At 39.9% G+C, this 14,608-nt stretch overlaps 1 protein-coding gene across 2 annotated transcripts in view; it reads left to right on the forward strand.

The window, feature by feature from the left end:
- Positions 1 to 14,608, forward strand: part of LOC131106682 (adhesion G protein-coupled receptor A1) — a 149,689-nt gene that overhangs the window by 61,580 nt on the left and 73,501 nt on the right. The gene's annotated exons all lie outside the window — the stretch shown is intronic.

The following is a 14,608-nucleotide window of genomic DNA, read 5'->3' on the forward strand; positions in this document are numbered from 1 at the left end:
TGGTACATATGGTACACAATTGGTACTTTTACAATCAGTAACTGTTACATTTGTTCACTTCCTGCTTTCCTAATATAGTTCGTTGTGCATTGTTTGACTTCCTTACTCAATCCATTCCATAGTTTGATTCCACATACTGAAATGCTATGGCTTTTTAACGTAGTCCTAGTATAGAAGTGTTTCAAATGTACTTCTTCCCTGTATTTGCTTTTCTTCTTTTTAGCTGCTCTGCTGCTTTCAAATTTTTGACAGATCTTGGGAAACTCTTGGTCTTTGCGGACATTTCCCATTTAAAGGAATAATATGCAGTGATTTGACTTATAAATCTACATATTAAAATGATTTCATTGCCACCTCTTTGGGCATTTTGTAATGATACTAGTTGACCGGCCCAAACTTTTCATGTTGCGCTCTGCCACCTGAAGAGGGAAGAACTGAATCAAGTGTCCTGACAAGAGGACATCTTTTGGGTTTTAGCATGCTGCAGATTATCTGGCGATAAATAAGGTTGATCAGGACAGAGCTGTGCAAGTATTGTGATGTGAGAGTGATTGAATACGCTCACCTCTGCTGACTTGGCTTTGTCTACCTTTCACTATAAATGTGCTCCATAAATGACACCATCGCCGTTGCAAACGGCAGCATGTGATATCTATCAGGTGATCCATCCTATTCCCGCGGTATTCCAAAGGACATTGCTTTATAACATTTGAACAATTCTTCTTTACAGCAAGTAGTAGAGTATGCCAAGAGACAATAAGGGGAAATGTGCTTATTCCACTTGTGTAATCTTCTTTGGTAAGACTGTCATGTCTCTGTGCTTTGGCAGCAGCTAAAGTACTTTCCCACGTTTTACCTCGGGGCTGTGTATTGTGCCCATGCAATAGAGTGTGCATGTTTCTACAGGCTTAGACGTCACCCTTGGTCAGAGTAATGCAACGCTTTAGAATTATTCCCAACATTGCCCCTTTGGAATTTCCAGATGGACTATAAATAAGATACACGTGGATAAAGCACTTAAATTGGTCAACACTGAAATATGATCTCCTCGAAGAAGACGACGACAGAGTCAAGTTGCCTGGACACAAATCAATGATTTGGCACTTCTTGCTCAAATTTATGAAGAAGAGAAGTGTCTAAAATCTAAAATGGCTTTCACTTTAATAACGGGCAAAGACAAATGGTATTGTTTCCGTCCCGGTTATCTGGTCGGATGCGTATTAGTTCATTTGTCAATAAGACTGCATCAAAACGACGCATCTTATTCATATGGATCATTATTAAGGATGCACCTTGCACGGTACGGAGTGGTTAGCGCACAGGCCACACAGCTAGGAGACGTGGGTTTGATTCCTCAGGCGAGAGTTTGCATGTTTTCCCTGTGCATTCCAAAAACATGCTAGGTTAATTGGTGACTCCAAATTGTCCATAGGTATGAATGTGAGTGTGAATGGTTGTTTGTCTATATGTGCCCTGTGATTGGCTGGTGACCAGTCCAGGGTGAACCCCGCCTCTCGCCTGAAGACAGCTGGGATAGGCTCCAGCGATGTTTTCTTCCCTCATCACTGGTCATGACTGTGAAATGGTTGATGCCAATATTGCTGGGTGTTTCTCCGATGTTGTTGACATTCACTGTCATGGTGATAGTTTTTTCCACCAGAATAGTGGAAGTGTGCCTTATATTGTGGAAATTACATGAGTTCCCAGGCAGTTTGAGTGTTTAAATTTTGAATTAATTGTGTTCCGCATAACTGCAGAACCACAGAATCAATATGTGTTATACTGTTATATCTAATAACACAACGTTATTTGTCTTAGTGACATTTCAGGGTTATTTCTGTCGATTTCTAGAGAAATTCACCATTTCAAAAGTAGGTACGAGATTTAAACTATATGAAGATACGTTTTTTTCAGCCGTTCCTTGGAGCACAGACACAATCGGACCGAAAGGAAAACGATATATCAAATCTCAACCTTTGCAAGTGGATCTAATTGGCACCTGTCTCATTTGTTTCTGCAAATACTACGTGAGTTCAGTGTGCCGAGGCCGACCTGTCATCTGCATGGAACCTTGCCTGAAGCTCATTAGCTGTTGCCCTATTGCTTTAGATACATTTATTGCACATCTTGAAGAATTTTCACTTGAATAAACAGGCCTTCACCTGAGTTCACAATGCTTCAGGCAAGTTGCAGCTCACTTCTTTCACCTTCTTTAGATTTCATTTTTGCATGCGCTGATACCCATGCAATTGCATTTTCTCCAAATTGCAGACCAAGTTATTCCTGAGGTGGAACAAAGGCATGTGTATTCACAGTCCTTGTAGCAAGAAAAGCTAATGGACCATATGAGTTTTCCCTATGTCACCGTATTGTACAATTACTTCTGTTATTACTCATTCAAAAATGCTGCTTTACGAATGACTTCAGTCAGGTGATAGAGACCATTGATTCAGAAGTAAAAATGTAATTACTAACATAATCTTGCAGTTTTTTTCACATTTACACTAGTAAATATAAGCTATTAAAGAGGCATGTGTTGTTGTGGTCTATATGTACATGTTGGAATTCATACCCTAAATTTTCTTGGCTGGCCCAGGTATTTGTTTGCAAAGATTAAATTGGTATAGGGCATGCTTCATATCATTTATTTGTTTATTGATCACATGGTATACAGTAGAATATCAAGAATCTTCGCTTAACCTCCCCACCACTACCTTTGCCGAGTACTTCTCTTTTCCAAGCATCCACGAGCCAGCACTTTTGAAGGAATTATTATTGAACTGTATGTCAGAACAAAAAAAACTTTTCCTAACATTTCTGGCTTCCAAAGGCTCAGGGAGGTGAGGTCAAAGATTAGATCAATGTGTTCCTTTTCAGCACTGAAGGTTATTCAACTTTGTCAGAACAAAAAACATCTTATTTTCCATAAAAATGTCTGACACCAAATCACCATAAGGTTAAATGTCACAGTGGTCCTTTTTCAGCACTACTAGTTGAGATTTCCTCTCTGCTAGCCAGTGATGGATACGCAGATACCACATACGGAAAATGTATCACACATTGTTATAACACATTAAAAGTTAGTGTTTGAAATATATATCAATTACACGACTCTACAAAACTTAAATAAATACTGTTTACGACTTTCTCAATACAGTTTTTAACAATATTAGAGACCTCTACACATTGAATAACAGCCCTATAGTCACCTTTACACTCATATAGTAGACATAATAAGAGACAATATGCCATATAAGTTAGGAGTTGAGCTTTAGCTCGATGTGCGTTATGGCTATAGCAGTAGACCATGTTAGCCATTATTGTGCCCATTGTGAAATAATTCAAACTTGCAATAAAAACAGATTCTTATGTGTCTCACAGAGCATTACAGTACCATTACTGACATCTAGTGGCCATTATAGGATGCGGCATATCATCACAGCATTTTTGAATGCATCTTCTGAATGCCTTTGTCAACTTTTATGCTTGAAAATGTTTAATTTAATAAAAAATTTATTAAGTATCCAGATTTTCTTTTTACTAATAGTTGGGTGCATTAAAACACAAAACAGCATTATTTATTAATTATCATAATTTCTGGTTCATAAGTCACAATTTTAATTGTCAGGCTTTGAATCCTGCGGCTTGTGCAGTTATGCGGCTAATTTAGGGCTAAAATCTACATTTCCCATGATGCTTAGAGCGCAGCTTCAGGAAGTTGTGACGTTACTGAGAAGTCAGCTACGCTTTGAAGTCTTGCAGCAATCTCTAACATATCTTATGGACATTTGATGAAGTGTAGAATTACTACAGCTTCTGTTTGGACTACACGCGTCCACTATCACCACCAGCGGCTTTGTAAAGGCTGGACTGATTGAAGAGGATAGCTCAAATTAAATGGCTAATTTACCTCGAAACAGTGAGAGAGAGAGAGAGAGAAAAGGAGATTAACAAAGTGTTTGAAGCAGGAATTATGAGGCTGTTCAATTCTGATGCTTGTCAAGACAACGTGAGTGGTTTTCGTTCTCAGGAGGAGGACGGAAGACGGACTTTTCTGGTGTGGTGCTGTTGAACTATTCATATTCCACTCACTGTTTAACTAGCCATGATAAAACGTAAAACGGTTTGGAAAAAAAAAAAAGCCTGTACATCTACCATATACGTCTGTTTTTTTTTTCTTCTGGGGGTTATTTTTGTTGCCTTTGTTACTCAAAATGTAACAATAAATTCCCGATCCTTGCCGAAATGTAATTGGTTCTTGTGCTTTGCCGTGTGTCCTGCTAATTGTCTTATGTATTTACTGTTTTATTGTGTAAAAATATTAATTAAAACGAAACAAATTAGTGGTGGTCATCATCCCTCATTGACAATCGATGATCCAAGCTGTCCAGCAGATATCTGCAACTGTGTGTTGGATGGACGGCACGGTCTTTCCCTTCCCACAAAAAAAAAAAAAAAAAATGTCTCAGTATCGGGAACCCACAAAACTATAAGGATATAATTTTTCATGTTTATACTGTAGATCACTGCACATCAGTGATTCAGCTTTCACAATAAATAATAAATAAGCTGACTTTTGGTCACCAAACATAATATTTGATTCCCCCTAAAATGTGTTCCACAGAAATTAATTCACCTGAAGTCGGTTATAATTCATAACTGTGATTAATCACGCTTACGCTTCATTGCTGAAGTTTTGCTTGTATTTTTTTTGCACTTTGTTATGGTCCTCGAATGCACCATATTTAGTGAGCAGCCAACATGGATTCGTTTCGTTGCTCTCTCTGTAGTTTTCACGTTGCCTTGGCGATGTGCACGTAAATGGAGTCAAACATCTCAGCCAATCAGAGTGTTCCCTGCCTCCTGGAGGTGCTACCTTTAGCAAGTGTTAGCAGTTTGCTACAAGCCGGTCAGTACAAAACAAAACAAGCAAAAATGTAATCCATGCTGCTGCTGCTGCAACATCCTAGCATCCCATAATACGACACACACGAGCATGGGTTTTATTGATATTATTGCACACCCACATGGCTCTAATAATGTTACAAAATGTATTTAGAAGGTTGTAAAAGGGGTTTATAATAAGGAATGTATTCATAAATAAGGAATGAATAAGAAATCCCTTTACAATGCATGGGTTGTTTAGCATTACAACCCATGCATTAGCTATAATTAGCCGATAATTACACCTGCACATTTGATTCTCATATTGCTTTGTGTTTTATTTGCCAACACAAAAAGACCAAATTATGCCAAAATGATACAAACATATGCCATTTTAGCCTATTATTCCTTTTTCAATGGTCACTATATTTAGGCTGCTTTGCAGATCGTAGGGTTCATGGAAGGTGACAGTTTGGAACAATATTTACTACTTAGGGCCTCTCCCTTCCTTTCCATTGACAGGTAATTAGTGGAAGTCTGTAGGCTGAATGGCGGCGTATCCCCACCTCTCTTTCCTCAGACAGCCTTTATCTGCTCCACAGAGCTTCACCGCTCTTTAATTGCACTGCGTGGGCGTGTTTACGTACCCTGTTTTTTTCCATTTGAGGACGGGGCGGAAGTGGACGTATGGTGTGAGCTTGCATTTTGTTGTGTGTATGCGTCAACCGGCCTGCAGGTTAAGACTCTATCTGGGGACGCGGTTGCAGCAGGATGGAGCCGGCAGCAAAGGGAAACACGGGCATCTCAAACAAGCAAATATGACCCAGTTCATATCGATTCAGAACACAGCACTTTATGAATATGAATGTTTAATGTCGTGATGATGTGCATCTAATTGCAATATGTTGGGACGCGGCGTGCACGGTTCTCACCAAGGAAATGTGTGTTGTTGTGCGTGACATGGTCAAGGAAGAGGAAATGTGGGATGTGTGTTTGACAAGCGAGATACAAAGGTTAATTACATGGCTGTTATACTGCAGTCAAGTGTCTGAGTCAGCTGGGGTTGAGCATTAAGATTATGCGGGTATTACATTTTTCATTAGGTTGGGTTAGTTAGTCTCAATGAAAAGGGAGGGGGTGGGGAATGTTGTTAATGTTTATGGATTATTGCGTATTCATTCATTCGTTTTGCGGTTTTATACCGTGTAAGCTTAAGGCTGTTGGTCCCAAGAGCATCATATTAGGAGATATCAAACATGTTTTGGACAAATGTCCTAACTGCATCGTTTGAAGACTTACTGAAATGTTACTCGGTCCCTGTGGAATAGTTTTTTTTTTCCTTTCCTCTGCAGCTCTCTGAAACAAATATTCTTGTGATGCAGCAGCGAGAGGCCTTGAATACTAAACACATCATAAGATGGGAAGATAGAGCAAGGAGGAGAGCAAGGAGACAAAAATAACTGAAATTAAAAAGCACAGGATGGCGATACAGTGAAGGCGGAGTGGCAGACCGAAGTGGTGCGACCCAAAGAAGGGCGCAAGGGGGGGGTGACACTTTGTGTTGGAGAATGAGGAAGACAAATAGTCTCAAGAGTCTCAACAGACTCAAGGCCAGCCGGCCTTGGGGACGGCTGTCTGTTTCCACTGAATGAGTGGCACAGATTAATTTCCCTTTGTGGAAAAGCAGAGACATTTTGTGTATACTAGACTCTGCTGGACAAATTGTCTTCAAATGAATCATTTGTCCCATAATTTTCGAAAATTGCCTCGGAGCTCTCATATCAGCCTCTTTTGACAGAGGCCAGCCTTCTTTTGCGACGTCCTCCTTTCTTCCTCACTCAATTTGTTGTGATACACTCATTTATTGTACAAAGTATTTTGTCAAATCATCCAAGATAATCTGCTTTGGAGTTTCAGACACGAGCTTGGCTTTGTCCAGTGCGGTCTGCCGCTTGTGTCTTTGTTCTCATTCTGCACCACAATGAATAGATGAGGCTTTTGTCCTATTTATTTCCTATCTATATTCAGCCATCTCCTTTTGTCATGAGTGTGATTTGTGACAGAAGACATTTATGAGAAAACCCACAGGAAATACCTCAACTCGCCCGGGTACCTTACCCTGGATCCTGTTGCCAAGTAGCATTATTTTATTCTTCTTTCTGGTTAGTGATAGACTGTTGTCAAGTATCTTTTGAACTGAACTGTCTGCAACTCCCTGAAGATATGTTTTTGCAGGTGCTGGATATTGCAGTTTTTCCGATATTTGGTATGCAGTAATCTTGTCAGGTTACTGGTCGCGGTGGATCCCAGGATCGATCGATCTGTCTATCGATATATCCATCCATCCATCCATCCATATGACAGACACCAATTAGAGTGGTGGATCGTGGTGGATCGCGGTGGATCCCAGGATTGCGGTGGATCCCAGGATCGATCTATCTATCTAGCCATCCATCCGTCCATCCATCGATCCATGACAGACACCAATTAGAGTGGTGAATCGTGGTGTATCGCGGTGGATCCCAGGATCGATCGATCGATCGATCTATCCATCCATCCATACATCCATCCATGACAGACACCAATTAGAGTGGTGGATCGCGGTGTATTGCGGTGGATAGCGGTGGATCCCAGGATCGATCCATCCATCCATCCATCCATCTGCATGACAGACACCAATTAGAGTGGTGGATCGTGGTGGATCGCGGTGGATCCCAGGATCGCGGTGGATCCCAGGATCGATCTATCTATCTATCCATCCATCCGTCCATCCATCGATCCATGACAGACACCAATTAGAGTGGTGAATCGTGGTGGATCGCGGTGGATCCCAGGATCCATCCATCCATCCATCCATGACAGACACCAATTAGAGTGGTGGATTGCGGTGGATTGCGGTGGATTGCGGTGGATTGCGGTGGATCCCAGGATCGATCGATCGATCCATCCATCCATCCATCCATGACAGACACCAATTAGAGTGGTGGATCGCAGAGGATTGCGGTGGATCCCAGGATCGATCGATCTGTCCATCCATGACAGACACCAATTAGAGCGGTACGGTTTTTATTGGACTAGTCTGCTTACAAGGCCTGAGACAAAGAGATCCTGCAACCACAAGCTGTGGAAAATAGGAAACGGGTGCGTCTATTGGTGCCGCCCACGACAGGAAGTCAGGGATCTAAGGGAGGCACAAAGGTGGAACAAATAAAAACAGACAATACAACAGAACAGTCTTTTTCAGAGTGGTCACGTGATGTTCCTGTGGTATGTCAGCTGATTTATACAGATGTTCTTCCTGTCAGTGAAGGCAGCGAGACGGCGCCATCTTCCGCCTCTCGCCCGAAGACTGCTGGGCTAGGCGAAAACCCACGCATTATGTTCTGTGTCCTGATTCGTTATGATCCGATAGACCATTGTTAATCAATGGATTCAGATTGTGTTATTATAAATGAATCGTTATTAAAATAAATGGATACACGCTGGTTGAGGCACTCGGCCATCTGAGAGGAGCTCATAGTCCAGCCGCTACTCTTCCACATAAAAAGGAGTCATTTGAGCTGTCTCAGGGATTTAGTGGCCAACTCCTGGATGCCTCCCTGGAGAGGTGTTCCTGGCATGCTCATCCGTGGGGGGGGGGGCATGGGTAGACCTAAGACACACTGAAGAAACTGAACAAAAGTAGTTATTTGAGTTTTGATTTGATAAGTTTACTCGCTTACAAAAACATGTATATTTTTGTATATGTATTTAATGTACTTTAGGAAATCAATATAGAAGTCCGTGAAAATGAACTAATGCTTCATGTCCTTGAAGGTAGCATTCATTAATCTCATACTCAAAACATTTCAATATTTGTTTTAGGTGTGTTGTGTATATATAACTACAATATACAATATTGTAGTTACAATATACAAGGTACAAGGTAGGGAAGATGTGACCATGACATTTAAATATTTTTAGGTATAATGCACGTGTTTACTGTCATGATTAAACCGGGTTAACCAGTATATAACACTAACACTATGTTTACTAACAAATATACGAGCAGACATTTTCTTTTGTTCATACCATTGACATTTTTTTTTCACCTTTAAAGACATAGTGGATCCCTCCATATTCACGAATCAGTATACAGCCATGCAAATTTTGTCAAGCGTTGATATTTCACACTTTATTTGACAGTTCTTGAATGCACCATTGTTCTGTAGTGTGATTAATGTGCCTTGCTCGGCCATGGCGGATCACTTCTACCGCCGTACACTCTGGTTCTCCCGATCACGATAGTTGTAAGAATCGTGGTATGCCACTTTGAGCACGCCAGCCACGGGTTGAGCAGCTGCTGTAGCAAAGAAGGAGGAACGACACGATCACTCAGCTGCCAAAAATCCATTTGTCCAACACTTAATGGTAGTCGAATGTTTGAATCCCGATTTAAATGAGCAGGTTGGGTTCACAGACATCACTTCATTTAAGGTAAATACCTTTTTATCACTGTAATTTCCAGCAAACTTAAATGCAGCATACCTGAATTAACCCTCAGGCGTCAGATTCTTTTCAAGAAAATATTTGGTTTAGATATAACCATTTTAAAAGGTTGTAGCTTGAAAATGGTTAACGAAAAAAAAATCATCAGTATCACCCAAAGCCAGTGATTGGAGTAAATTCTATCATCTAATTTGCATATTATGACATCACCAGCTTCAGAAATGGTCAATCCCTGTCTCCATGATACCAGGAACACGAAGAGTGTCATCAAAATGTCTGATTCCCTTGTTATACGCTTTCTCATATCATCATTATTTACAGCGGGATCTTGAACACAACTGCGTCCTTCTCCACTATTAGAAATGTCCCACAGTGTTTTGTGTTCCATATGTTGTCTTTTAGGAGAAACATATGAATCCTCTTGGATGCAACTGTGAGCATCCATGTGTGGCAATTAAATTTAACTTCATTAAATTTGAAGTGAGTGATACGAATATTCCTGTTTATTTACACACACACATTTTTGTGATGTTCACAGTATCTCTGAATCCATCTCGGATACAAGGATACTGTGTTGCTTTTTTTTTACCTTTTACTTGTTGTTTCTCCAGCTATTCTTCTCCGTCCATGAGGCTAAACGCAGAAAACAGAGCCAACTGGCTCAAGTTGGCTTCCTCCCATGACTCTGCTAGGCTATTTAATCGTGGCTGTCCTGCTTCATCTTCAACCTTTGCTTCTGGTCCACAAATCAAAACTAGATTGACACTCATTTCTACCCTCCTTTTTTCCCCCCTACACCCTTCCTCATGTCCTGCTGTCAGGGCCTCCTGCAGAAAAAAAAGAGATGCAGCAGCAGGGAGCCCTTACAATTCATCTTGTCTGTGCCCCCCCCCCCCCCCCCCAACCAGCACCCCCCTGTGTTTCTCTGTCTGTCGCAAGCTGCTTCCATACGCTTATCTGATGTTCCACACTCTGTGAGATAATTACTTAATTAAGGCAATTCTGAATACTGCCTAAAATGCCCAAGGTCATGTTCGCATATGCAGACAACACACCATCTCATGTAATATTCACAAAGGCAGCTTCTGCCAAAACTCATGGATTTTTACACTTTCTCATCTAGCTTCCCAGAAGCTTATACTACCTTCAAAAATCTGAAAGAACATTGTTTATTTAATAGTATCTTAAAGCCATTCCTAAATTTGCTTAAGAAGAGCACAGCTGACATGCATGGCAATTTTAACCTTCAACTCTAAACTACTGTCGTAAACACGACATGTGTGCCCCTTCCTTTCTCCCATGAAGGTCTATCTAGAGCTTGTTTCAAGTTTGCTTAAATACCGGTTGAAGAAAGTGGATGCTGATTTCCTCTAATTAGTCTGCACTAGTATGGAGCTTCTGGTCCTTCATTCACTGAACATATTACACATCTTTTGGTTAAATGTGCCGCTTTTAAAGTGTTATCCTCCTATCAAAGCGAACAGATCTCTATCGTGCTCCTGCTGTGTATTCTAATCAACATCCATCCTTACGTGGAAGTTATCAGTTATTTCCACTAATACTAATCTCAGTATATCAATGCTGCAAAATTATCTGTACAATAATCCCTCTGACACCTTGAGCTTCAGATTTTGCAGCTTCACTCAGTTTTTCCACAAGGATATTAATTCATTGTTTTTCAACCTTTTTTGAGCTATGGAAAAATTTTGAAAAATTTGAAACATTTTGAAAAATTTCAAATATTTTGAAAAAGTTTTTAAAAATTTGAAAAATTTTGAAAAAGTTAAAAAAAAATGGAAAAAAATTTTGAAAAATTTGAAAAAATCTTGCGGCACACCACTAACCAAAAATGTTACAAATTGACACTGTACAGTATAGTTAATCATTTTTAATCCTTTTTAAAAACTTCTCCATGACTGTCACCACAACCTCTCCTGTACATCACTAAGTCTATTGGAGGAACGAGACAATCAGCTTCATGTTATGGAGTTGCATATATTACATAAGTTACATATGCCAGTTTTTACACCACAGACTCATTCTATTTACACAAAGTCAATAAGTTATATGCCTGTGGCCGAATCAAACGACATAAACGCCTTATAAACGTTTTTTTTTTGGCACCTCCGCTTAATTTGAACAATGCTTGGATTGACCTTTATTCTTTTACAGCGGTTTTAAAAATGTGAGCTACATCAAATCCACAAAGCTCTGTGGCCTTTTAATCTATGTTTCTATGATATCATTTGCAAAGCGCTTCCATTGTAAGGTCATTAAGTATACAGTTAGTCTGCATCCTCTGTACAAATGTTTTATGCCAGTTATGATCCCAGAAATGTAAGTTCCAGCATAACCACCGCAGCAGTTCATTGTGGCTTTTTTTCGGATGTTTTTATTAAATGCACTTTTTTTCACAACAAAACACATCGTCTCTGCTCTCCTATGGATAAATCACTTGCTGTGTTTTTACCGTACTATTCTTAGAGGTTATCTATTCAAGTATTTGGCCAATACTGTATATGTCTGGGCCGTAGATACTACTATGACAGCACTAGAATATTATTGAATTACTCATTGCTGTTTACAGGACAATAAAGCTCCATTGGATCCGTGTCTGCACTTTACAACACAGCTTTTAATATATACTGCATGCCAAGTTGTCTTGTACTATACGTAAATGTAGTTTTTGCGTAAATGTGTAATGGGAGTGTGTACAACGTCAATCATTTATTTGAGTTGAATTGATTTCTCTCATCATTAAAGTTCATGTTGTGCATGCTAAAGACCTCTGATAAGCCGACACTGATAAGCGCACACATACTATGCTTCCCTGTGGCGTCGTGAAGAGCACGAGTAACTCCAAGCCCGGCTACTCCATACTGGAGCTCTTTACACTTTCTATGCATATCGTAGGACACATGATTATCTCTTAGTATTTGCCAGCAGCTCGGCTCATCTCGTTAGCAGAGTCGCTTTGCATTCGTACCCCTGCCAGCCAAGTTTTCTGCTACTTTCTGATGCCATAAGATAGCTAGTGACTGAAATGTCACGTTGGTTAGCCAGGCATGTACTTAACTGGTCTTTGGCTCTCTGTTAATGCTGTTTTTTTTTCGATTTGAGAAGACCAATGAAACACAAAAAGGTCAGATAATGTGAATTCTTTGGTGTTTTTAGATGTCAACAATCCTTGCAAACACTCATGTTCTCATGGCCCAACGGCCCTAAAGTTTTATTTGAAAAATCATGATGTTCAACCCCGTAATGGCAGCTCTATCCGATTGTTGCCCAATGTCCTACTTGTGGCACACCTGCTACTAGTGCATTTGGAAGAAATACCTTTGATCGGTAGCATAGTTTCAGTGTAATTTACTCAGTCGTTAACAAACAAACAAACAGCAATCAAAACAGTACTTATCATCCTTTTGCTTTTATTATCTGGCAATTTTCACACCACCTTTGCAGGAAATTGCTTTGTTTCAGTCATGCGGTGCAGCCAAGGCACAATAAAGAGGTAACATTAAGAATAGAAAAGGATGTAGTAAGCACGTAATGGAAAAACACAATGGGCAAATGTGGCACTATATGGCGCTACGTGTTTTGTTTATTTGCCATCAATGACTAAAGGGGACCTATTATGCTTTTTTTCCACTCTTCAGACCTATAAATGTATTTAGAATGTTGTATTCTCGTATTAAGCAACGCCAACGTTTCAGATAATGACGTTTATGCATTTGGAAGTGAGCCATGAAAGAAGTTTGGGATGGCTCAAAATGCTCGATTTCCAAAGGCGGGGTAAAACTGTTCCTTTTTTGATGTCACAGAGGGTCTGACTTTAAGATTCATTATTGCCATTGTTTTCTAGTAAACTCCTGTCCCTTCAAAAAATATATATTTTCCCGAACCATTACAGTCCATTTGTGACGTTGGGTCATATTTTGAATACTGCGCAAGAAAAATAGATTGCAACTGGTTGCTGGAAAGATGCTTGTCTGCTTCCTGAATACTTTCAAGGTGTCCTTGAGCAAGTCACCAACACCTTTTGAAAGCCCCATCATCCATCATTTGTGTGCGGTCTTGGTCTCTGTGTGGTTTAAAGCCGTCAAGACAATATATGCAGCAGAGTAAGCGTGTACGATACATTCCTCGGTTTTAAGGTCACGGGTTGGTTCTTTTTGAGTACAGTAAGGAAACAAAATACAAAGCATAAAACTGCTTAGCTTTTTTTTAATAATTTTGAAAATGAATGAATGACTTGAGAAAAACTGGTGTCCCAATTGCAGTAATCACGGTTAATTGTTTAATTAGATCATTTCTACAAAGTTGGTTTCCTTATTTATAAATGGAATATTCTTGTAGTTCGACCATATTGTGTTCTATATAAACATGGAACCCATTTTCCTCCGCTTATCCGGGTCCGGGTTGCGATATAAACATGGAACCTACCAAGAGAATGATTAGAACCTTGTCTTGCTTTGTTTCTACCTGGTTTCTGTTCCTTAGTAATCAGCAAAAGAACATAGCTAGGTTTCAGGAAAATATCGATTCCCAACAAAAAAATGTGAGAAAACAGTCTTTTGTGAAAATACACATTTCAAGCATGAATTTCACTTTGCTTTTGTGAAAACTTAAATATTTAAACAGCACCACAACATAATGCTACGTTCACACCGACGCCGAATGTCGTGCTTTGAATCGGCGATGAATTTGGCGTCATTTTTCAAAAAATCTCACGATCTCCTCAGATATGTTAATGCTCTGATAAGCTCTGATACGCTCTGATACGAAATTCGTTACCGCTTTAGGCGACAAATTATTTCCCGAATCGCTACGGCTACTCACGCTTTGATGCCGATTGATCAGGATTTGTTACGCTTTAAATCACGCTTTGATACGCTTTAATACTCATTGATAAGCTTTGGTGCGCTTATCACGCTTATAAATAACGCTCTGATACGATTATCAAGCTCTCTTGTGCATTGATAGGCTCTGTTAAGCTCTGTTACGCAATGGAAAATTTCGAGATCCCGACTGCATCCCGCCTCTGATCCAGAGCATATATAAAGATGCAGTAGATCCATTGATCCTTTGAACCAAGCTCTGTTAAGCTTTCCTACGCTTGAGTGACATGAGCAATAACAATAAAGTTGAATCTAATCTAATCTAATCTAATAAGCTTTGTGACGCTTTGATAAGCTTTAATACGCTCTCCCCGCTTTACGCAATTCGTGACAGATCA

This window comes from Doryrhamphus excisus, chromosome 2 (genome assembly GCF_030265055.1).
Source record: "Doryrhamphus excisus isolate RoL2022-K1 chromosome 2, RoL_Dexc_1.0, whole genome shotgun sequence".
Lineage (NCBI taxonomy): Eukaryota > Metazoa > Chordata > Actinopteri > Syngnathiformes > Syngnathidae > Doryrhamphus > Doryrhamphus excisus.